General features: G+C 46.6%; 1 protein-coding gene and 1 long non-coding RNA gene across 2 annotated transcripts in view; both read right to left on the reverse strand.

Moving 5' to 3' along the window:
- The window catches only part of LOC147703652 (uncharacterized), a 1,900,603-nt gene that overhangs the window by 1,648,927 nt on the left and 226,362 nt on the right, over positions 1-25,314 (reverse strand). The gene's annotated exons all lie outside the window — the stretch shown is intronic.
- On the reverse strand, positions 3,943-5,346 carry LOC147703655 (uncharacterized). Its single transcript, XR_015297307.1, has 3 exons — positions 5,236-5,346; positions 5,054-5,134; positions 3,943-4,064 (listed from the first exon to the last, which is right to left on the reverse strand). It is a non-coding gene; the product is annotated as an uncharacterized LOC147703655 (long non-coding RNA).

Here is a 25,314-nt window from a genome sequence, read left to right on the forward strand (position 1 = left end):
AAGGCAGGTTCTAGCTCTTCTGAATAGATATAAAGTTCACATTGCTCTACTACAGGAGACCCACTTGAGTAAAAGCACAGAAGGTTCAGTGGCGGGCAGGTGGGAGTCGTACCGCCTGGCTTCCTCCCACTCCACATATGCGTGGGGGGTCCTCATTCTTATTAGGAGAGGTGTCCCATTTAAGCCTATTAAGTCATGTGTTGATGCTGAAGGTCGATGGGCCGTGGTGCATGGGAAATTGGGGGGGTGGGGGTGTTGGTGACTGTTGTGAATATTTATGGACTGGTGGTGGATGACAGGTCCTCTTTTATGAAGCTGTTTAATGTATTGCGCACATTGCCGGAGGCTGCGCTATTCTGTGGGGGCGACCTTAATACACACCTTAACCCACAAGTAGACAAATCCAATCCTGATGTGGTGCACTCAGTCAGGGTGGCACAATGTATACAGGGTTTTATGGAATAAATAGGGTTGGTGGATGCTTGGCCGTTGCGCAATGAGGGGGATGTTGGAGGGCACGCACATTACTCCTGCTTTCAACAGCTGGTCCTGGCTTGATTACTGGATCCTTAGTGGGGAGGCCAATAGTTGGGTGGGGAAAATCCATACGTTGCCAAGAACCCTATCGGACCATAATCCTGTTGTTCTTACAGTGGAGGTGCCCCATAGTTTGCATCGTCCCTTTACCTGGCGATTTCGCGCTGATGCTTTGCTAGACCCGATCTTTGATGACACTATTAGAAATGCTATCATACAATACTTTGAATTGAATACGGGCACAGTTGACAGCCAGGCAATTCTTTGGGACGCCCTTAAAGTGACGATAAGGGGGGTGTGCATAAGCACCTCCGCAGGAATCTTACGTGATTTGAGGGGGCAACTGTGGCGAGTGGAGGAACACTTAGGGGTCCTGGAGTCCCAGTATGCTTTAGCACCTTCATCAGATATACTGGCGAGTATCAATGAGTATGTTGAGGAATATAACTCACTGGCACACACAGAAATTAAATATCTATCCAAACAATATGTTGCCAGAGCATAAGGTGAAGGTGGCAGGCCGGGTAGAGTTTTAGCTGGTAGGCTGAGGGACAGAGTGGACAGCCCCCGATTGATCACATAGTAGGTGACGCTGGTGTTAACCATTACTCGCAACACAGTATTGTGGAACAATTTTGTTTCTTTTATAAAGGGTTATATAAGTCTCGGGGAGGTATGCCTGAAGCTGCCATGGACGATTATCTAGAGGATACGGCCTGTGCTTGGGTGTCGGACGTTCATAGAAAATACCTCAGCCTTCCCATAGGGGAGGACGATGTCAGGGAGGCCATCCTTTCACTCCCTAACAAAAAGGCGCCTGGGCCAGATGGTCTGACGGCCGAATTTTATAAACAACTAGCTTACCTGTCGCACATTGCTGCGATCTCAGAAGAAAGGAAATTCAAGGAAACTCGTTATGATAACATTCAATTTACATTGTGTCATTTTTATTGAAACGTAATCATTTTAATATGGAAAAGATTTGAAAGTGTGGCTTAAGCAGTGCATACTCGATCGGCTTCCAATCTTGATTCTCGTTGCTCTCCTGTTTCATTCGAGTTGGCTTGAGCAGTGCGTAATTGATCGGTTTCCAATCTTGATTCTTGTTGCTCTCCTGTTTCATTCGAGCGGGCTTGAGCAGTGCGTAATTGATCTGTTTCCAATCTTGTTTGTCGTTGCTCGTTTGTTTGAGAAGAACGGGCTTGAGCAGTGCGTACTCGATCGGCTTCTAATCTTGCTTCCTGTTGCTCGTCTGTTTCTGAAGCTTGTAATGCCTTTTTCTTTCGTGCTTCAGATGTAGATCGACCAATCGATTTCCGTTTGGGGGGCATAACTGTTGACGACAATTTCAGTATTCAAAAGATGATGAGGGCCCTGGGGGGCCGATATGTAAAAAAAGTATGCCAGAATCCTTCGCGGGAGTGTACTCAACAACTTCCCAAAGTTTCATGGCGATCGGATGAATGGTGTAGTAATGCATAAAGGACAAACAGACAGACAGACTTACATTTGTTTATATATATATATAGATATGTTGATATCCTTACGCCACACATTTTGGCTATGTATGCGGAGGCACATGATGTGGGTTGCCTCCCACCGTCCCTTCGACAGGCCCTGATTATCACCCTGTTAAAAAAGGATAAGCCCCCAGAGATGTGTGAGTTGTTTCGCCCACTCTTCTTGATTAATATTGATGCAAAAATGTTGGCGAGGATCTTAGCCACAAAATTGCAGCCATTGATCCCATTGCTCGTATTGCTGGATCAGGCCGGTTTTATCCCGGATCACTCTACGTCCCTGAACCTGCGCACAATTTTTGCTATGCTCCATGTGCTCAACCCGGAGTAGCCCACCGTGGCCGTGTTGTTGGACGCGGCCAAGGTCTTTGACTCTGTGAATGGAAATATATGCTATACATTCTGGGTCGCATGTGTTTCCCTGCTGTCTTTGTGCGCTGGATCCGAGTACTGTACAGGGAAGTTTCTGCGAGGGTCAGGGTGGGCGGGATCACACCAGAGCCATTCGGCATTGAGCGGAGCACCAGACAAGGATGCCCATTGTCCCCTTTTCTTTTTGCCACTGTGTTAGAACCTTTGGCGTGTAAGATCTGGCAATCCCATAGGGCAGCTGCCTTGAATATCAATAATCGACCCATTGGAATTTCTCTATATGCCGACGATATGGTTGTTTACATGCGTGAACCACAGACCTTTCTTTCCCCGATCATTCGCGAATATATTAGGTTTGGCCCCATATCGGGGCTGCAAATCAACTGGGAGAAGTCGGTTCTCATTCCTCCTACGCCTGTCACAGTGTCGCCGCAGGTCGAGTATCCTTTGGTTTGGTCGAAAAATCCTGTTAAATATCGGGGGGTATGGGTGCACCGTGACCCTGAAATTGTTATTAGGGAAATCTACGGTAGGGCCTACACCGAGGTGGTAAAGGAGATTGATCGTTGGGTTGGTTTGCCACTGTCGTTAGCGAACCGCATTGCGGTTATAAAGATGACCATATTACCGAAGTTTCTCTATTTGTTTTGTAATATTCCGGTTTCCCTGACATAGCATTTTTTTAAGACAGTGCAGTCTCAACTGATCAGATTTGTGTGGGGGTTGAAGCAACTACGGATATGTGGGCCACATTGACTCTGCCGTTCGACAAGGGAGGATTTAATGTTCCTGATTTTTATGTGTATTACTTGTGCAGACAGGCACAGCATGCATATTTTTGGTTCCGTCCGCATGGTTTTATTCCACACGTGGCTGTAGAGGAGAGTGACGCATATCACGTACCATTAAACGGCATTCTCACGCACATCCACAGGCAGACTCCGAAGTCAGAGATCAACACGATTGATACTACCATTCTTGCATGGTAGGCAATTGGGAGGCGTTCCAATAGACTTCCCCTCTATGCCCCTGAGCTACCTATTGTTGGACTTGCTGCCTTCTCTGTGGATTGGGAGCGGGGTTCAGTTGCGGCTCTGAGAGAGGCAGGGTTGTCACATATGGGTGATCTGTATGTGGATGGGAGATATGTATCAGGGGCAGACCTAGCCTACGTACAAAATGCCACGTTACTCTTTCAGTATACCTGCTATAGGCTTCGTAGGGCAGTGCAGAATCATTATACTAGTTTCCCAGATGAACCAATGGTTTCGAAGGCGCTGCAGTTGGTAATTGGGGCTACGTCAAAGAAAAGATTGCTAACTAGACTGTATAAGGTGGTGCAGGAGGAGACAGTTTGCCAGGGTGACAAAAGTCTAGAACGTTGGAACAATATACTCAATCCCCCGATCGCGGTGGACATATGGGAAAAGATATATACCAAAATTTGCCTATGCACACACAATCATTAATTATTGACATTCATATAGGTACATGAACAATGTAAATTAGTAAAGCCAAAGACAACAGTATTCGTAGATTCCTTTGATACCAAAGTTTTCAGGAGTTTAATCGTTCCACAACCAGCTGACACGTGTTTCGTCGCGTTAGGAACAGAGTGTTCGCGACTGCTCAGGGCTGGGAAAGATACAAAAATATATACCATAGAACATTTGATATGAACATCATATCTGTGTGTGACATACATAGCATCCATTCATATTACCAAGTGCACAAGAGGGTTACATAATTGTCACCCAGTGAAGCGGTACGTACGTTGTGGTGTACTAGCCATATGTGGCTCTTATCAGAAATATACATGGTCCTACATGCACAGATGTAATGGCTAGAGCCAGTATTCAGAGGGGCCTGTAGTGACCATTATTACACTCATTGGTCGCCCAAAATATTTGTGTGCCCAATGCAACGTAACGTGTGACTCGATCCTAGAATAACAGGTGATCTTGATCATGCGTGCTCCCCAAGCGTTGAGAACACCAAGTAATCTCATACCTTGCATATATATCGTGAACCCGGTATAGGTCTATACAAATAAGAATATAAAAAACGGAAAAAAGGGGGTCAAGATTTGGATTAAAACTAATGAACCAGTAAGAAAGCACATAATTGGAGTAAGGTCAGGACATGTGGACGGAAAATAAAACATGGCTCACCGCTCCACCGGTGATAATTCCGACCCGGCGGGCCCGTGACCGTCCGTAGTTGATAAAAGATAAGTAGAGACTCACAATGTAACAATCTACAAAAGATGGGGGAAAAGAAGAAAGAAAAGAAATAGCAAAGTGAGCTAAATAAAATGTGGATGGGACCTCCCCCAACTTCCCGTGCCAATTCAACTGCTCTTACGTCTTTAGTGACAACATACCGTAACACAGTCTATCTGTGTCTTTATCGCATTCTGAAAAATGGATGTGTAATCCGTTGAATAGTAGTCTGAGGGCGACTAAAAGTGAATAGGCGCTCTGAAAGGAAAATACATAGACTGCTGTAGTCATCGTTGCACTCCTGTGCGCAACTCCATTTCAAGAGCTATGCTATATCATGTTAACTTAATGCAACTGCATATAACTCCTACAGCCATACAATAGGCTAAAAAAGAGTCTTACCTTAAAACCGAGTTTTTCCAAAAAGGGAACCCAGGAAACCCCTCGACAGGCTGGAGCGGGTAACTCTCAGCACAAACCAATCTGTACAAAAAATTTATATGGGCGAGAGTTAGAAAGTCGTCTTGTTTGGAAATTGCCAAACTCCTTGTGCATTCATGTCCGATACGCATATCCAGACTTACTCGATTAAAGCTCTCCGTAAGCTGCGTCTCGGGTCCCCAGTTCACTGGGTTCCGTGTGTTATAACACGTGATCGGAAGACCGCGGCCTTGAAGTCTCCCCGGTGGTGGAATCTCCATGCCCATTCTGGGGAGACTAGAATGCTGACCCGGAAGTGTGAAATCACCAAATGCATGCAGACATACAACGTACATTAACAAAAGCCTAAGAGTGACCCGCAGATTGCTCAAAATTAGAGTAACCGGGTATCGGTTACCCCTCACAATCGCCACCCAAGTGAATGCTAATGCGTGGTAATACGTCTCAAATGCGTGGTAATGCGTGGTAATACGCAAGGTATGAGATTATACTGCCATTAACATAGCTAACAAGCAACAAAAAAAAGGGCAACGGCACTCAAAACCTGGAGGCTGGACATGTGGAGAAGGGGAAAGGTAGCCAAACTGAAGGCGGCAAGAAAATTCCAGCGCTGTTTACTGCTACAGCGGAAAGGCAGAAGGAAAGGGAGAAAAAGAGGAATAAAGAGGCGAGACTTCAGCACTGCAAGAGGGGTCTGAACTTTCTGCATTAGGTACTGCTAGTTCAGGACTGCAAAGTAAGGCAAGTGCTGGTACTCCTGGTAGTGCCCCTGGTAGTTTTGAGGCTGGGATTGAGGAGGGTGGCGATTTCTATTCATTGTCAGAACACTCTGGCTCCTCCTGTGATGATTTGGCAGAGCAGTATTCAGCACAATGGTGGATGGCAGCGACGGTGAAAGCTCACTGACTGAGGATCCCGAAGTATTGGTGCAAGGCCAGTTACAAACAGTTAGGAAACTGGATTTAGGTTCAAAACCAGGGCCGCATGGCAGCGAGAATGTTACTGAGAAAAACTCATTGGATGACTCTGAGGGTGTAGAGGTGTCTCTGGCCTTAATATATAAAACTATTTTGTAACACCGAGAGGAAACTAATGAAGAGAGTGTAAGGGTACATAACATTTGTCGCAAGTTACAAAACTCTGTGAGACGGCTGGTGAAATCACATGGAGAGTTTGCGGTTAGAGTTAACAAAGTTGAAACCAGGGTGTCAAACTTGGAAGATGACTTTGCACGCAAGAAGGCAGCAGTGGAACAGGGTCTTTCAATAAAAGAGGATATGGTTTGGAAACTTGCTGACATTGAGAATCGTGCCGGACGCAATAACCTGAGGCTGCATCAAATTCTGGAAGGACAAGAGGGGCAAGATCCAAGGGGATTTGTGGTTGATTTGTTTAAGGCGGCCTTTTCTGGTTTAACTCAGTGGGACTGGCAGCGTGAAATCGAAAGGGCACATAGATTCCCTTTTAATATTCAGTTAAAGCCGGGACAGGTTCAGGAAAGCAGACCCAGGGCTATATTAATTGTATTCAATAGTTTTCTGGCCCGTGAAGAGGTTTTCAAATTAGCTAGACCAGATAAGAAGGCGAAGGCTGGGGAGGTTGAATTTTTTGTTCGCCCGGATCTGTGCCAGAAGTCTGTAGAGCTGAGATGGCAATTTCGGCAATTAATACCTGAGTGTCAGTCGAAGGGGGCATCAGCTTTTTTAATGTTCCCGGCTAAATTGAAAATAGTAACTGAGGATCAAACCAGGTTCTTTACTAATATTGCTTCTGCTACTGAATTTGTACGATTGATTTAGCTTATGGAATTTGATAGTCAGTGAGAGGATAATGATGAAACTTTGAAATTTGTTCAGAATATTAACAGCTAGGACAATGTAAGCCCTTTTTTCTCTTTGTATACTGTTTTCTTAGGGGTATAAGCTAGGCTAACTGCCCCCCTAGGGGCTCTTTTCTCTTTATGTTTATTCTGAAGTATTTTCTTAGATGGGTTAGTGTGGTTCAACAGGTGAACGCAAGAGGTTTAGGTAAAGCTTGCATCTAAAGGACCAGCGGTCCTAAAGCCTCAGTGATGGGAGGGTGGGGGTTTGTGGGGGGTAAGTGGGAGGGGTTAAGGGGGGGTAGGGGTAGTAGGGGTAGTAGGTCTAGGGGGTGGTGGGTAGCACTTGGGGGTGTAAAAAAAGGGGGAAAAGTATTTCACAGCGACTAACACGAGATTCACATACCTATGTCAAAAAGCATATCAGCTGCTGGTGGATAATAATCAGCGGATCTGATTTTGGAAGGACAAGCGTTTTTGAATTCTTTTTTTTTTTACTTAAAATGATTGCAACAGTAGTAAGAATTTGTTCATTGAATGTTTCTGGGCTGAATAATGTGTTAAAGCGACAAAAGGTAGCAGCCGAATTAAGATATATTCGCCCAGACTTAGTTTGTATTCAGGAAACCCATATTCCGTTGGTTAAGAGGGGGGTTTTAAAGGAATTGGGCTATTCGTTAATTATTGCATCAGGCCAATCAAGCATGGTAAGGGGTGTAGCCATTCTTCCCAGACAAAACTACGTTAATGTTGAACGGAAATTAATGGATAAGAACGGGCGGTGGGCTATAGCAGGCTGTAATCTTGAGGGGCGAAAGCGAACACGGAGCTAATGTGGATGATGCGGGTGTTCTAAAGGAAATACATTCGGAACTGGATACTTGGCCGCAACCGGTGGTGGTATGTGGAGATATTAATATAAATCTGACGAATGAAGCACTTCAGGATGGGTTTGATAAATAAAGTGGGCGGAAACCTAAAGTTTTTAAGGCACTTTATAATTTAGTTAGGGACCAAGGTCTAGTGGATGTGTGGGGTAGTTTAAGGGGGCAAGATAGTGGTTGTAGTTTTTATTCCTACCCCCACAAAAAATTGGTAAGACTTGACTATTTCTTTGCACCTGTCTCTTTATTGGGGGGGCTACAATACGTTTATATCCAAGGATTACATTGAATCGCGCTCCAATCATGCTTGAATTAGTGGGTTGCCTTATAAGACCTAAATGTTTAAACTTTACATATGATTGGAAATTAGGCCTAAATGTGGAATTTAGGGAGCATATAGATAGGTGGATGCAGACTTTTATTGAGAATAATGATGGAACTGCCACTGTTTCTATAGTCTGGGACACCTTCAAGGCGTGCTTCCGAGGGGAATGTATAAGTTTTAGCTCATGGCAGCAAAAGAAGCTTAAAAAAGAATTGGGTACGTTTTATGACCGCTTGATTGCGGCTGAAACTTCACTAACCAAGGGGATCGCCACATGTCTGCATGATTTATCGGAATTAGAGAATGAGGTGGCGAAGGAGAGGGCTAATGTTTTGGGGTTTTGGAGCGCAGAGAACGCCAGGAGGTATTTAATATTTAGGATGCAAAGCCATGAATTTGGTGAATCAACAGGGAAGCAGCTTGCGGTACGATTAAGGATGAAGGAGTCGGCTAGAAATATTCAGGCTTTGAGAGACGTGAATGGGGTATCGCAATCTGAACCTCACCAGATTCTAAAGATCTTTCAGCAGTTTTACTCTGAGTTATATACGCAGCAGAATGGGGCGGAGGGAGAAGGGGACTGGACAGAAATGTTGGAGGAGGGGTTGAAATTATTAGATCCTTTAAAATTAGAAGAATTGGAATCCCCGATCACTATGCTGGAACTGGAAAGTGCAGTAAAACGTTTGGCTTTAGGTAAGGCAGCAGGCCCCGATAGAATCTCCGGGGAGGTTTATAGGCAGTTTTTTAATACTATCAAAGATGAGCTGCTTAAAGTTATGCAGATGACGCAGCTGGGATATCCTCCTAAAACTTGGTCGGATGCTACGATTGCGGTTTTCTGCAAGACTTGGTTGTATCTTATCGCCCAATATCATTACTAAACGCTGATAACAAAATCTATGCTAAGATTTTGACTAATCGATTGGCTAAAGTTATAACGCCCCTAGTGTCCCAAATCAACACAGTTTTATACCAAAAAAGGTACGTTTGATCATGCAAATAAAGTGATAACTTTATTTGACATTGCAGGAGTAGAGAAAACTAAGTTAGCGCTTATTTTACTTGACGCTGAGAAAGCGTTCGACCGCGTGCATTGGGGCTAAATGTGGAGACTTCTGGGTAAATTGGGTTTTGGTCAGAAATCTATTGTTGCTTTACAGTCTCTTTATGTAGCCCCTATGGCTAAAATATCTGCCATGGGATTGCTTTCTGACCCGTTGAGTATAGCCCGGGGAACTCGCCAGGGTTGCCCCTTTTCCCCTCTTTTGTTTGCCTTGTATATTAACTGTTTTATTAAACAACTGTCTCGGAGTGTATTTATTCCACCATATCGAGTTTTTGGTTATTGTTTTTCTGTGTTTGCATACGCGGATGATATCGCTGTAATTACAGGGAATCCTGCACTTGCTATCGGAGAAATTGAGCGATTGGCTAATGAGTTCGGTAGTGTAACAGGCTATAAACTTAATGAATCAAAGATGCAGATTTTGTGCTCGGATAGCCTAGAATGGCATGATGATGGGGTTGTAAGAGAAGTTACCTATTTAGGGATCCAGATCAGAGCAAATATGACTGAATTGGTGGAAGTTAATTGGAATGCGTTCACTTTCAAAATTAAGAGTTCATTAGAAAGGTGGGAACGATTATATTTCTCTATTATTGTCCGGTGCAATATTGTTAAAATGAATGTACTACCAAAGGTTTTGTATCTATTCCAGTCAATACCTTTGGAAATTTCTAATAAAAGGTTACAGCATTTACAATCAATGTGTGGCAAATTCATCTGGAGCCCAGGTAGACCTAGACCGGCAATGAAATTCATGACATTGCCCCTTGATAGGGAGGGGCATGTCAGTGCCGGATTCTTTTTCTATTATGTTACTTGTTTTTTGTTAAAAATTAGGGTAATGATCACAGGGGAGACGGTTGCTAATAGGGCTACTGCCTCTACTATTTTTGAAATGTTATTAGGCCCAATTGCGAAGCAATGTTTACTTATTGAGTTGAATGGCAGATATTACAAGCGCAGGTGCTTTAAAGTATTGATTAGCGCATTTAAAGTTTGGAAATGGATTTTCAAAACAACTGCAATGGTGAAAATGTCTTACTATACAACCCTTAAGACTTATAGGCTTCTACCAGGTATATTCTCAGATGAAATGTAATTAAAGTGGCAGAGGAAAGGGGTTGGAATTTTGGGGGATTTCTACCTGGATGATGGGGGCTGTAAATCATTTGAGGAAATAATGGCCCAGTTTGCTTTTCCTAGAACCTATTTTTTTAAGTTTCTTCAAATTCGCGATTTTCTGGCTCGCCTGAATGTGGGTATGCAAACAAATATGGTGGTAGCAGGGGTTAGAAGACAGGTTAAAATTGGAGTTCTATATCAAATATTACTTTCAGGAAGACCAGATGACCTTGCTAAAGTTAGGTTGAAGTGGGTTACTGCTTTAGGGGACTCTGAAATTGAATTGGAGTACATGCTTATGCTGGCGAAAGAATCATTAATGTCCGCAAACTTAAAGGCCCAATATTTTAAGACTTTATTTGATTTATATTATACCCCTGCACGAATGGTAAAATGGGGGGGGGGGGTGGATATGAGGGTAAATGCTGTTGCTGTAGGGAGGATGACACGGATAGTTTACATATTGTTTTGGGGTGTGTTAAACTTCAAAGTTTCATTGTGGATATTGAAAAGTTTTTGTCATTGGTTATTGAAACGCCTTTAGTTATTACATCGGCTATGATGTTGTTGGGGAAAATTCCTATAGACAGGGCGGTGGATGTATTATATCAACATTTTTTTTTTTTCAATGACGGTAGCTCTGTTGTGTATAGCAACTGAATGGCTACAGGAAAATCCACCTGTCTTCCAACAATGGCGAGCCAAAATGTATAGTTTATATAAACTGGAATGGGGTCCCTATTTAGTTAAGGGATTTAGGAGGAAACAAACGGGTCGGAAAATCTGGGGTGCTTTCCGCAATTATTATGAGGATTGATATTTGTGGATATGAATGAATTATATAGAATATGATTGAAAGGCTCCATATATTTGTATTTGCTTCTCTCCCCTTTTTTGCTTGTCTTTGCTTATGTATGGTTATTGATATTTATTATGATGATCAGTGCTGATTTATTTATTTTTTCTTGCTGTATTTTTTTATGTCTATGAACTGCAGTGGATTTCTTTCTTTTTGTGTATGTGTTTTTTCGCTGTGAAATTATACATAAAAAAATAAAAACAATAGAGGAAAGGAATGCATTCAGTACCAGGCAGATCGGCCGAAGCTCCAACAGGTTGATATGGAGCCCGAACTCCGCTGGAGACCAGACGTCTCTAATCAACGTCTCACCCAGATGGCCACCTCATCCCAGAAGTGACACATCTGTCACAACTGTGAGATCTGGTTGGGGAAGGGAGAGCAATCTGCCTCTGACTTGGTTCGTTAGCCACCACTTCAATTGTTGTGCAGTTCCCTCCGAGATCTGGACGACGTCGGAAAAATTACCCTGATGCTGCACCCACTGGAAATTTAAGTCCCACTGCAGAGCCCGCATTTGTCATCTGGCAAGATCTACCAGCAGGATGCAGGATGCAGGAAGCCAGGAGGCCCAGCAGCCTCAGGGTCATTCTCACAAAATATCCCAGACTCGCTGCTCAGGAGGATAGGCCCGAAACTGAGCTGTGTCCAGAACCGCTCCGATGAAAAGGAGCTTCTGAGAGGGAATCAGGTGTGACTTCGGTACACTGATAGTGAACCCCAGCGAATGCAGGAAGTCCGCCCTAGTCTGGAGGTGGAAAACAACAGGCAGGGGCAACCCGCCTTCAACAGCCAGTCGTCGAGATAGGGGAAGACTGGAAACTGATATGTGCAGATGAGCTGCACCACCCCATCACTTTCATGAACACCCAGGGGGCGCTGGTAAGGCCAAAGGGGAGCACGGTAAACTGAAAGTGCTGGTGGCTCACCATGAACCATAGGTAACGCCTGTGGGCTGGCAGGACAGGGATGTGGAAATAGGCATCCTGCTAGTCCAACGCTACCAATCAGTCTCCAGTTTCGAGGCCAGACAGGACCTAAGCCACTGTCGACATTTTGAACTTCTCCTTTCGGAGGAAGCGGTTGACGTCCCTGAGATCAAAGACAGGACGCAGGCCTTTGTCCTTCTTGGGCACCAGAAAGTAGTGGAATAACAGCCACAAACTACTTCTGGGGTAGGAACTCGCTTGAATGCCCCCTTTTCCAATAGAGTCGTAACTTCCTAATGGAGAAGGATCAAGTGATCCTCCAACATGCAATGGAATTGTGGTCATGGATGGAGGGGTAGTCTCGAAGGGGAGGGAGTAGCCCCTTCGGGCTATCTGCTAAACCCACCTGCCTGACGTGTTGGATTGCCAGTTGGGGGGGTGATGGCGGATCCTGCTGCCCACTGGCAACTAATGGCCCTAAAAGACAGAGTAGGAGGGTTTGGAGGCTGCTGCAGAGGGAACACTGGTGGACTAGCCTGCCCGCTGGTCCCCTGACCCAGACTGGGTTTCACGTCCCCGACCGTGCACAGGCTGGACAGTTTGCACAGGCCTGTGGCTCTGGGCAGAACGTGGTGGAGCATCCCTTCAGTAGCCATGAAAGGGGCAAAAAGAAGACTGCACAGAGCAAGAAGTGGTGGTGAGGCCCAAGCATCTGACCGTAGCCCTAGAATCTGAGATACTCTTTTTCGGATGCCCATCTGATCCGGACTGGCATGGGTGGTGGCCAGCCGACCTGTTCCCCCCAGCTCATTCGTCCCAGTCAGCAAAGAACTTGGGAATTAAAATCGTTAACGGGCTGACGCTTAAACCCCAGGTTCTGGCTCTTACAGGATCGTGCTTTGGCATCCTTAGGATGCTTCGGAAGTTCTTCCCTTTACTCTCTGAGGAACATAGGAGGACAACAGTTCAGGCCTTAATTGGATCAAGATTGGATTACTCGAACATCTTATATCTTGGCCTGCCGGAGTACCTTTTACAACGCCTGCAGGTGGCCCAGAACGCGGCTGCTCGAGCCATCTTCGGCCTCCACAGGCGGGCCAGTGCCTCTAGCCTATTGCAAGTGCTACATTGGCTCCCTATCCGGAAGCGGATAGCATTCAAGGCTATGACATTGGCCCACAAGGCTTTGCACGCCTCGGGAGCTCAATATTTGCAAAGGAGGCTGGCTTTTTACTATCCGGCACGATCCCTGAGATCGGAGTCCCTCTTCCTTGCTGTGGTGCCCCGAATAAAAACAGCCCGCATTGGAGGACGTTCGTTCAGGCTGCTTGCTCCGCAGCTTTGGAACTCCCTACCTTTGACCCTGAGCTCTACATCTAATCTGCTCGCGTTCAGGAAGGGCTTAAAGACATGGCTCTTTGCCCGCTAGGGATCTCCTGCTCTGTTTCTGAACCTTGTTTTAACCTTTTTTTTCTATCTATACTGTTATGTTTTGTCCGTCCTCTTTTAGGTCATGTAGTACAAAGCGCCGGGACACTCCTCGGAGTAGCCGTGCGCTATAAAAGACCTATTTAACATAACAACACAACATAACAATCCTTAAAGTACTCGTGGGAACTGTCCGCTTTGTCGCCAAACAAGAGATGGCCATCAAAGGCATTGTTCAAATGAGTCGATTGGATATCGCCCGCAAAGCCAATGGACCTCAGCCAGCCGTAGCATCGCAGGGCTACCAATGTTAAAATCGTTCTGCCTAGCGAGTTGGCGGTGTCCAGCCCACACCTAATGCGAACTTCACTGCATCTTTGCCCTCAGCGACTGCACAGGAGAGAGTGGCCCGGACCTCCTACGAACAATGTGGCAGCACCTGCGCAACCATATCCCACAAATAACGGCTAAAAAGACATGCAATGTTCACCAACCGCAGTCCCAAGCTAGAGGAAGAAAACATCTTTTTCCCAAGATGATAAAGCTTCTTGGATTCCTATCTGGGGGAGCAGTAGGGAAGGCGCCCTTAAAAGTAGAGCTTGGACCATAAAGTTCTCAGGGGTAGGTTGTTGGGAGAGGAAAAGTGGGTCGCCCAGGGCCGGGGTGTGGCTTTGGGCAATCATCCTATAAATACCCCTGTGCTGGGTTTGGACCAGGTGCCCAGAAGGATGTCAGTAAGGGCCTCATTGAATGGCAGTAGGGTTCATCAGAGGCCACTGCCAGTTGAAGCACCTCTGTCATTAGGTTGGTCCTGACAGCCACAGTAGGAAGCTCAAGGTTCAAGGCCTCAGCCGCCTTATGCAACACCACTGCGTATGAGGCTCCCTCCTCCATAGCCAAGGTCCGGGGAGAAAGCATACCAGGGTCTGGTGAGGTATCCAGACCACTGGCATCACCCAACTCCTCTTTCCGGTCCGGTTCACTCAACTGGTCAGCTAAAGGGTCACCAGACCCCTTCCAGTCCTCCTTGTTCTCTTCTGGCTGCCCATTGGGGCAAAAAGGAACACCAGGATAGAACAATGGTACAAAGGTACCGGCTGGCGCTGGATCCGGCGTCGTTTCACGTCGGTCCAGTCCTGTGTCCAAGTCAGGATGGAGGCTGGGGTTGACGCCTGCTAAGGACACAATTGGCATCGGAGGAGGTGGAGTTGCTGTCAGTTGATTCGACTGCCGAGGAGGTGTCGTAAGGTCGACCGGCACCGATCCGGATCCAGGCCTGAATCCATGCGGTGCCGGGGGAAAGCCGCCGTGTTCGAAGGCCTAGAACCCCCAGCCAAGTCCGCGGGGCCCGAAGGTGCACCAGCGGAGTCGGGCTGCCCAAAGATCAAGTGAAGGGCTTTGTTAAAACCACAAAGTTGGGTAGGGGTCGCTCTGGCTCCCGGAAAAGGAGTGAAGCTTGGTTCAAACCCAGCAGGCTCGGCAGGCGGAGCCGCAGAGCAACCACCATCAGCATCCCGCGTCGGCCGCCATACAGGGAGAACGAGAAAAGTGAAGATGCTTCTTCGCCTTCTTTTTGTGCTTCGATTTTCCCGAAGACAAAGTCCTTGACAATGAGTGGTGTTGATGGCTCCACGACCGGTCCTGCGACCTTCCTCTCGACCGGGACCTCGAGCGGCGCGAGGCGGGCTGTCGGGTCTCGAGAAGCTTTTGGGACCACTCCCACAAAGAGTTCAGGTTCATGGCCTGGCAGTCGGGCCACGACTTTGGGTCGTGGTCGCACTCCAAACATCAAAGGTACACGAGGTGCGGGTCCGTAACCGACATCAGTTTGTAAAAGGAGTCACAAGCCTTAAAGCAGGTCCAAGGATGGGACATCTCTACGCGCACCAGGAGTCAAAGGACTCAAAAATAAGTCGACAAAAGTTGAAAAATAGTAGTCAAAACTACGACAAACGTGGAGTCGACCGACGCCACATACAGAAGCGCAAGTGTACTGCTACAAAAAAAATTCGCCGGATCCAGTGTGACGCCTGAAGGTAATTCTAAGGTAAAGAATCTATAACTAATAGCCTCTTTCAGATGTAGGCACCAGAGACGGAGCCTTAGAACGACGATGCTCCGAGTTGTGTCAACTGACAGACAGGGAGATGCGAAGAGCGCCAGTGCTTCTTTACCTTCTTCTTCTTGGACTTATCCAAAGACCTCAAAGACTTGGAGTGTGAAGAGGAGTGGGGGCTCCGCGAGCGGTCTCAAGACCTTCCCTTTGAACGCAAGCGACAGAGCCCATCGCCTGGCCTCCAATAACTTTCAGGACAGCTCCTGCAAAGACTTTGGATTCATGGCCTGGCAGTAGGAGCACAACTTCGGGTCATGGTCATGCTCCAGATACCATAGACTCTTGAGGTGTGGCTCCGTCACAGACATCAGCTTGTGACAGGAGTCGCATGGCTTGAACCCAGTCCAGCAGTGGGACATCCCTTGTGCACTAGGAGTCGATAGACTTGAAAAGAAGTTGCCAAAACATCAAAAAAGATTAGTCAAAAAGTAACTAAGGGTTAGCTCCCAACGGAAAATAAAGAACTGATGTCAATGTTCAGGGGCGGCGTCTATGTAGGCACTGTGAAGTCATCCCGGCAACCACGACGTCGACGATGGATAGGGAGTTGACAAACACCACCTACTGACACGCACAGGTACTGTGAAGAAAAAATCATCCAGATCCAGTCTGACGCCTCGGGGCAATTCTAAGGTAAGGAATCTACAACTAACAGTCTCTTTCAGATACCATGTAATAAGAGTGAGCGTCAGTGAATTCTTATCCTCAGTGTGTGTAAGAAACTCCTCTCAACCATCATCAGTCCCCACCTGAAGTACAGAGCTGTATATATATATATATATATATATATATATATATATATATATATATATATATATATATATATATATATATATATATATATGAAACAGCAATCTCCTTTCAAATGAAAAGAAGCAGAAACCTCAGCGGGGGTGAAAGGCAGCTCCATTTTAATAACAGTTCAAAGGCGAATGCATTTCGGCCGGTGTGGCCTTCGTCAGCGCCTACAATAAATGTTTGAAGAGCCCCACGTTACATATATATATATATATATAAAAGCAAAGTCCTGCAATGTGGCTCCCCACACGTCCCTCAGGTACAGATCTTCTCAACACCAGATGATTATATCAAAGTGGCTTTATTTTTCCCTCGCCATCGGCATGACGCGTTTCGGCCATCAAAAAACGGCCTTGATCACATGGCTTCAAATGACCAATGAGGGTGTTTATATACTGTGCTCAACAAAAATAACATCCGATCACATGGGTAAGAGACATAAAGAAAATACTGGTATACAAATATACATTAAGTACAAACACATTAAAAAATATTCATTATAAACAGGAACTTATATGAAACAATGTGTGAACAATTTATCATGTTCAATGAATTCATCTTTGATAAACATTCTTTCTTCAATCGGTTATATATACCAATTATAATAAAGTGCAAGTGCATGATTAAGTTCCATGAATAACTATATGGTGTTAATATTAGAGTTTGTACATGAGGGGAAAAAATAAACCCCGTACTGAAAAAATATGTTTTTTAGGTATGTTCAAATTCATGATACCATGTCTCAAAATAATGAGACAGACCCTTAGGATGTTATTAAAAAAACAGTGCTCAAGTGCTTGAAAGTGCAAAGTCTACTCGCAGTATGTACACATTCATAAAATTTCAAAAATAATGACTGATCAATGTCACATTCTCAAATCGTTGTACCTGCGCTAGTGCTTATAACTAAACACAGTTAAAAAACATGTTAAGCATTACCGCTGATGCTGTGAATCAACTATAGCCATAGTGACTAAATAACATCAATTTGATTCCTTATGGGAAGAAATTCTATCAACAGGACTCAGACAAACAAAAAATGAAAATCACATCTTAGTATGCAATGCATTCTGAAGAAAAGAAACTCAATAAGTGAGATTTTCACAATTCAGGGGAAAGGGAGGCATTAACAGTGTCCAGCCCCAATGACTTCTTGACAGTAAATTCTAATCATGGTCTACAGGAAGACTTGTAAATCTTCCCCCCTATTAAGCCCATTCGGTATTCTGGTGTTCAGGAGTACAATGTATTTGCTCTCAAGTTGTCTCAACATCTTCTCTCGATCCCCACCACGGATTTTTTTAGGTACGGAATCGATGACAAAGTAAGTAAGATGATTCAAGTTCTTTGCATGTACAAGTTCAAAATGACAGGCAACAGGATAATTAGCATCAGAGTTGACTATTGCCCTGAGATGCTGTAATATTCGATTGAATACCTGTAACTTAGTACTACCCACATACTTTAACTTACATGATCACTCTAATACATAAACAGCATGATCTGTACGACAGGTATATAGTTCTCTGATGGGTGTAGGAATGGGGTTGAATGGGGATTGGAATTCAATAGTGTTAACCTCAAACTTGCATGCTCTGCATGAAATACACTTGTGAAAGCCTTTTTTATTACACACAGAGTCTCCAAATGACGGGAGCCACCATCCCTGCAGGGTCGCTTCGAAACGGGCATGGAGCAGCCCGTAATTTAATACACACAGGAAAAACATCACAAAGCCTCAACTCAATGACTTCTTGGCATTTTTTATTTCCAAATGGAACAGGCAGCTCTTCCTCCTTACGCGTTCCGGCTATGTCTCCAGAGTCCCTCAGACCTTACTGGTCTGAACCAAAGCCAATCTCGACATCTTGCGTGGGTTGCTGTTGCCAAGGCTTGTTGGATCCAATCTGGATTCTGACGCTGCAGCACTCGACATCCGTCGTGGGACAGCTCGAATCCGGCTCCTGGTCGTCGTCAACGCCTCCTGATTCTCGTGGCTGAAAAGTTAAGCTTCACCTCTTTCACCTGAAATCACCCGCCATCGGCTAGGATCTTCTCCTAGCCATCCTGGTCACTGGCTAGTGACCCAGACTCTGTCCCCTCTGCTTCCAGGTTCTTCACATCTCCGATCATCCCTTGGATCCACCTGGACACTTTTCCTCTAGTCGCCTGCAGCATTTCTTCGCAGCTCTCCACTGGAATCGACAATGAAACCCGACATCAAAAGACACCTATGCACCCGGCTTCCGTGGGTGAGGTATCTTGAGTACTCCGGTGCTCCCGTGGGTATTGACTCTCGAAGTGTCTAAGTCTAAAAGGGTTCTGTTAGAACTGGCTATTTCTGGTAGGCTAAGGCTGACGCCAAAGCCAGGCAGAAACCACCATTCTAGTCAGGGCAAGGAAGTCACACGCCAAGATAACCTCTGCTCACCCCCTTGGTAGCTTGGCACAAGCAGTAAGGCTAAACTCGGAGGCAATGTGTAAAGCATTTGCGCCAGCGCACAACAGCAACAACATACTAGGCACACCACAGAAGAGACTCCACACAAGGTTATGAAAGCGCCCACGAGGCGCTGGGGAGCCCAGAAAGCGCCAAAACGCCCCAGAAAGAACCCCCACGGCAAGGAGGGTCCCAGCAGCTGCAGGGCATTACAGGTTAAGGCTTCCAGGGCCAAAATAAAGTCCAGCAAAAAGTCCTCAAAGGTGCAGCCAGACAGGGGGACAGCCAGGAAGAGTCCCCCAGCAGTCCATCAGATGTCCAGGAGCTGGGCAGAGCCCAGGGGTTCCCCTGAGCCCCAGCAGCAGCATGCCCCTGGCAGATTCAAGTTGAAAACAAGAACATTTTGGAAGGGGATACAACCCCTTTTTATACAGTGCACAACCTTTGAAGTTCTTTGAAGTCCTTTGAAGCAGGCAGTGTGAGAACCAGCTGGACTGGTTTAGAGGGAAGTCCCCTTCAGTATCAGGGACAGAGGTGTCAGTGGCCCAGCGGGAGGTGGAGCCAGCTTTGTAGTTACACAGGAACAGCCCTTCACTATCAGGTGCCATCTCCTCCCACTTCCCTGGCAGCAGATGCTGCCTTTCATCCATGGGCTGACTCAGACAACCTCCTGGGCTCTCCAGCCCCTGTCATCCTCAAACCAGACAGTCAATCCACAAGCAGGCCCATGCACTCTGGGCCAGGCTCACCAGCCAATCACACGCTAGCACCAACTTGCACAAATATGCCAACTTTCAAAAGTAGGACTTCTAGACTAGACACAGCCATGTCGCATACATCATTTTGCAGCATTCACTCTCACGAGTTGATACATACCAAACTCGCCCCTGCACTCCCCACACATCAGGAACTACCATGGGCATACATACTCCCCATTCATTCCTATGGGAGGGCAGGTCACTCACCATTCATTCACAGAGAGCTCAAGCACTTTACACTGTACCACAGTGAAAAAGTGCGCAGAGACCTAAAATCACCAACACCAGGTTCCATAAATAGGCTAGGAAAACGCAAAAAAGTCTAGGGGTGTACCTGCCTAATGGGCCGGGTCCAACACAACCCCCTTCCAGCCAAAACGCAGGGTAGACCAATCACACCACTGATGGGCTTCACTGCTTTGGGCGACAAAACCACGGACACGGCCTCGCACAGCAGGGGCACCGTCCAGTTTTTCGCCACTCTGAACCTACATGGTTTCCTCCAAATAATAACTCTCTGACTCAACTAGGGTACCCCACTGGTACACACTAGTCATCCACAGCCAAGACCAGGCCATAGGCCATCCAAATCACAGGTCCTAACTAATCCACAGAGTGGGGGGTAGTAACCCCTGGCACACAATAGCCATGCTCCACTCTCTCTCTCAGTGTAGCTACAACTACCACTGATCCAACAACCTTGGGTCCACACCCTCAGGCTGACCAGAGGTCACGGGCAAGAATGCCCCACCCTACCTCTACTTCTGGGTTTCCGCACCCTCACAGAAAAGCACTTCACCAGAACATAATTCTCCTACCAGATCAGGACCTCACTCCATCACTGGTCTACCACCTGGAAACTATTCTACTTCTGAGGTACAAAGCACACAGCACAGTCCCTCTTCAAGCAGGTGGGGAGACACAGCACACAGCAAAGCCCCCTTTCCTCTACCTTAGTGAAAACAACAAACTGCAGGTGAGCCCCAGATCACACAGCAAGGGCAGCCCCCTCAGTCTCTTCAGCTGATCCACTTTGGTAGAGATTCCTCTTGACCTAGAAGTTTCCTAATCTCCCAACCTAAGATCTAAACCCTCAGGTTACACCGGGGTCAGAAGTAAGGACACCGTCCCTCTGCACCCCCTTCCAGTTCCAGTATGTCTCAGGCTAGACAGAGCACACGCCAGCGGCGTATCAGCGACACACTCTCCTCCAGTACTCCTTCCAGGTCAGGCCACACCCCAACCTGGCTTTCCCCCCTACTCGGGGAACGACCTCCAGAGGCCCCATAAATGGTCAAGCACTCTAGACGGTCAAATGCTCAGCGAGCCAGGACTTCTGCACCCTCCACTTAGGAGCGGTACTGCCCAACACTAGGACCGCCGGAGTTCTGGTTACAGACACTCCCCGTCCTCTAGACACAGGAAGATCCTCCTCAAATGACCTATGTACAGCTTAGGCCCCTGACCTGGCGCTCCTTTAAGGAACCCTCCAGGCCCTGAGATAGGGTTTCAGGCCAACGTGGGACACACCGTCCCACACTCACTCCGCCTCCACTGAGACAGGGCGTGAGCCCCTACACCCCTACCATACTACTGGGACCTAACTGGGTTACACAGTAACCTCTTCCCCTTCACAGGATCATCAGATACACAAACCACTCCTTTTGGAACCACTCCCTAATGCCTCTGCAAGACATCTAGCACACCGCCAGACATCCACCTTCTTGTCCAGTGCCTCTGCAGGACCTCCTGCACACCACCAGAGGTACACCTCTCCTGCAAGCTCTTTAACAAAAAGAAAACTCACACCAACTCCTCCAGTTCAGCACATCACTCATTCGCACACTCCCCCCCCTCGGACTGGTAAGGCAGTTTCCACCACCCCTGATCACTCAACCTGACCACACGTGACACAGGTACCAAACTCTGGGAGCGGGGAATGGGAATTAACACACTGGACACATTTAAGCTGCCACCACTGGATCCTACCACACTGGGGAATCCAGACACACACACTACACTCAGGGAACAACCACCCTCCTGAGCTAGTCATTTCTCCTCACACTCCCTCTCTTCCATCTACCCACACAGGGACAGGATTTGGGATTGGACACGGGACCCAGCAAGGGATTCCTAATCTATGGGAACCTCCCCCCTCTAATGGCGTCCCGCCCTGTCACTTTCTCTCATCTGCCACTAAACATAAAGCGCAGAAACACATTTGAAAATGACACTCTTGAGGAAAAAAATCAAAAACAATAATCCCAAACATGTGACTATCTGAAAAAAACAATTGCAGAGTTTTGTAATGTAGCCAGTTGTTGCTATGGCACTGCGCAAACACAAGTCCAAAATCCCACCGCTGCCACCAATGTTAGAACTGGCTATTTCTGGTAGGCTAAGGCTGACGCCAAAGCCAGGCAGAAACCACCATTCTAGTCAGGGCAAGGAAGTCACACGCCAAGATAACCTCTGCTCACCCCCTTGGTAGCTTGGCACAAGCAGTAAGGCTAAACTCGGAGGCAATGTGTAAAGCATTTGCGCCAGCGCACAACAGCAACAACATACTAGGCACACCACAGAAGAGACTCCACACAAGGTTATGAAAGCGCCCACGAGGCGCTGGGGAGCCCAGAAAGCGCCAAAACGCCCCAGAAAGAACCCCCACGGCAAGGAGGGTCCCAGCAGCTGCAGGGCATTACAGGTTAAGGCTTCCAGGGCCAAAATAAAGTCCAGCAAAAAGTCCTCAAAGGTGCAGCCAGACAGGGGGACAGCCAGGAAGAGTCCCCCAGCAGTCCATCAGATGTCCAGGAGCTGGGCAGAGCCCAGGGGTTCCCCTGAGCCCCAGCAGCAGCATGCCCCTGGCAGATTCAAGTTGAAAACAAGAACATTTTGGAAGGGGATACAACCCCTTTTTATACAGTGCAAAACCTTTGAAGTTCTTTGAAGTCCTTTGAAGCAGGCAGTGTGAGAACCAGCTGGACTGGTTTAGAGGGAAGTCCCCTTCAGTATCAGGGACAGAGGTGTCAGTCGCCCAGCGGGAGGTGGAGCCAGCTTTGTAGTTACACAGGAACAGCCCTTCACTATCAGGTGCCATCTCCTCCCACTTCCCTGGCAGCAGATGCTGCCTTTCATCCATGGGCTGACTCAGACAACCTCCTGGGCTCTCCAGCCCCTGTCATCCTCAAACCAGACAGTCAATCCACAAGCAGGCCCATGCACTCTGGGCCAGGCTCACCAGCCAATCACACGCTAGCACCAACTTGCACAAATATGCCAACTTTCAAAAGTAGGACTTCTAGACTAGACACAGCCATGTCGCATACATCATTTTGCAGCATTCACTCTCACGAGTTGATACATACCAAACTCGCCCCTGCACTCCCCACACATCAGGAACTACCATGGGCATACATACTCCCCATTCATTCCTATGGGAGGGCAGGTCACTCACCATTCATTCACAGAGAGCTCAAGCACTTTACACTGTACCACAGTGAAAAAGTGCGCAGAGACCTAAAATCACCAACACCAGGTTCCATAAATAGGCTAGGAAAACGCAAAAAAGTCTAGGGGTGTACCTGCCTAATGGGCCGGGTCCAACAGGTTCCATCGTAGTTCACCTCTAGGTGCCCTTAATCTTTAAAATTGCAACTTGTTTGTTCTCCATAGAAAGTCAATGGTGATCCGAGGCTGCGTTTAGACACTGCACGCGTCCCCCGTGGACCTCCTACACCCTAACCTTTGGTGGTTCAAGGTAGCTCCAGCGGTTCTACAGGCCCTAGCTTTCTATAAGGTTGACTTTACAACCCACCATAAATAAGGGTCGTTTGGACTAGTGGAAGGTGCCCACTAGAATAGTGGACAACATATACCAGGCCAACTTCTCACAACGTGTTCACAACTATTTAACATTAACATTTTGGCACTACTGATTTGCTCACCTGTGATCAAGGCTGGAGACATAGCCGAAACGCGTAAGGAGAAAGAGCTGCATGTTCCATTTGGAAATAAAAAATGCCAACAAGTCATTGAGTTGAGGTTTCATGATGTTTTTCGTGTGTGTGTTTGTGGGTGTGTGTATAACATCAAACTGTCTGAGTACTCCGTAAGGCAATGTGGTTCAGGTGTGTACCTTGCCATTGAGAAGGGAGGAGCGATATAAATAACATTAAGAAAGAAACCTCCTGCAACTGCGGCAATTGAGGAAGGCTAACCGCCGAAAAGCTGCATGCCGAAAACCCAAAATAAATTGTCTAAGAAGCCCCGCTGTGTCCCTTGATCTACTTTGAAGGGATGAGATGGTGTTTTTCATATGTAGCTTGTAGCCTGTGACAGGCACAGGGGACCCTTCCAAAAAGAGTTCATGGCATACATTGGCAACAAGTGGATTGAGCATTAGCGAGGTATCGGATTGCCACGAACCGCCGATCGACCCCTGGGAACAGAGGTACTGCTGTCCATGACTACATGGAGAGGCATAGTCACTGTACCAGTGTTTCCAAGTATGCCCCCGGTGGGAAAGTGTGGCTGGAAGTAGAGGCAAAAAGACTATTTAATTCCCTGTATCGTGCTATGGTTTCTTCCTGAACCACGTACAAAATCAAACTCCCGAGAGTGCGGACATTCATGTTTCTAGTGTGTGATTTATTGACGGCTTGCTCCGCCGCCATTCAGCACCACTTGCTTCAGGACCTTGATCCCAGCAGGAGCACTGCCAAGTGTGTGAGATATATATATATATATATATAGCTGAGTTGCAAATCCTTTCGCTTGGTCTCACCTACAGTCCAGCTAGCAATTTTAACTATGCGAAGACCAGGATTGATCTCTATAAGTACATGCGTAAATTAAAACTCCAGAAGTTTTTCAAGTGCAAAAAGACAATCCCAAAGCCTAATTTGACATCAACCACAGAAATGAGACAAGGACTGTGTGCTAATGACTTAGATTTGCTGCAAGACCTACAGCAGCTTCACAATGACATTTCCAGCTCTGGCACCATGGAAGATCATTTGGTTTCAAACATCCCTGGCAAAACACCAAATTCAAAGCAAAATCTACCTTCACTCCCCTAATGTTGCATGATAACATCGACATTTTCCATGAGTTCTCCATCTCTGGAATCAAAAAACTCTATGCAACAATTTTACGGGAAAAGCACAAATACACAGCACAAAATAGCTGTTACATCCAGCTCATCAAAAAGCTACAGGCCAATGACAACATTATAGTCTACCAATCGGACAAAGGGGAAAACGTAGTATTGTGGCCCGAGCACTTTACTTGGAGGAAGCCTATAATCAGTTGAATGATCCTCACTGCTACAAACGCTGTGATGTTGTCATCTTGAAAAAAGCACAAACGGAATTTTATTCCCAACTGATGGCTTGGAGAAGTTCAGGACTACTGAGTCAGGATGAACTCAAATTCCTTAAAAATGAGTATCCAGTAACTCCTGTAATCTACTTAATCCCCAAAGTACATAAAAGTTCTGACAAACCGCCCGGCAGACCCATTATTTCGGCGCGCAATGGCCTATTGGAAAACACATCAGTGTATATAGATGCTTTTCCACAGGAACATGTCAAGGCCTTGCCTTCCTATGTACAAGACACAGGGGACTTTTAAGAAAACTTAATGGCTTGGCCTGGAACTCTGAATACTGGCTGATA

This window comes from Lissotriton vulgaris, chromosome 7, assembly GCF_964263255.1.
Source record: "Lissotriton vulgaris chromosome 7, aLisVul1.2, whole genome shotgun sequence".
NCBI classification, from domain to species: Eukaryota; Metazoa; Chordata; class Amphibia; order Caudata; family Salamandridae; genus Lissotriton; species Lissotriton vulgaris.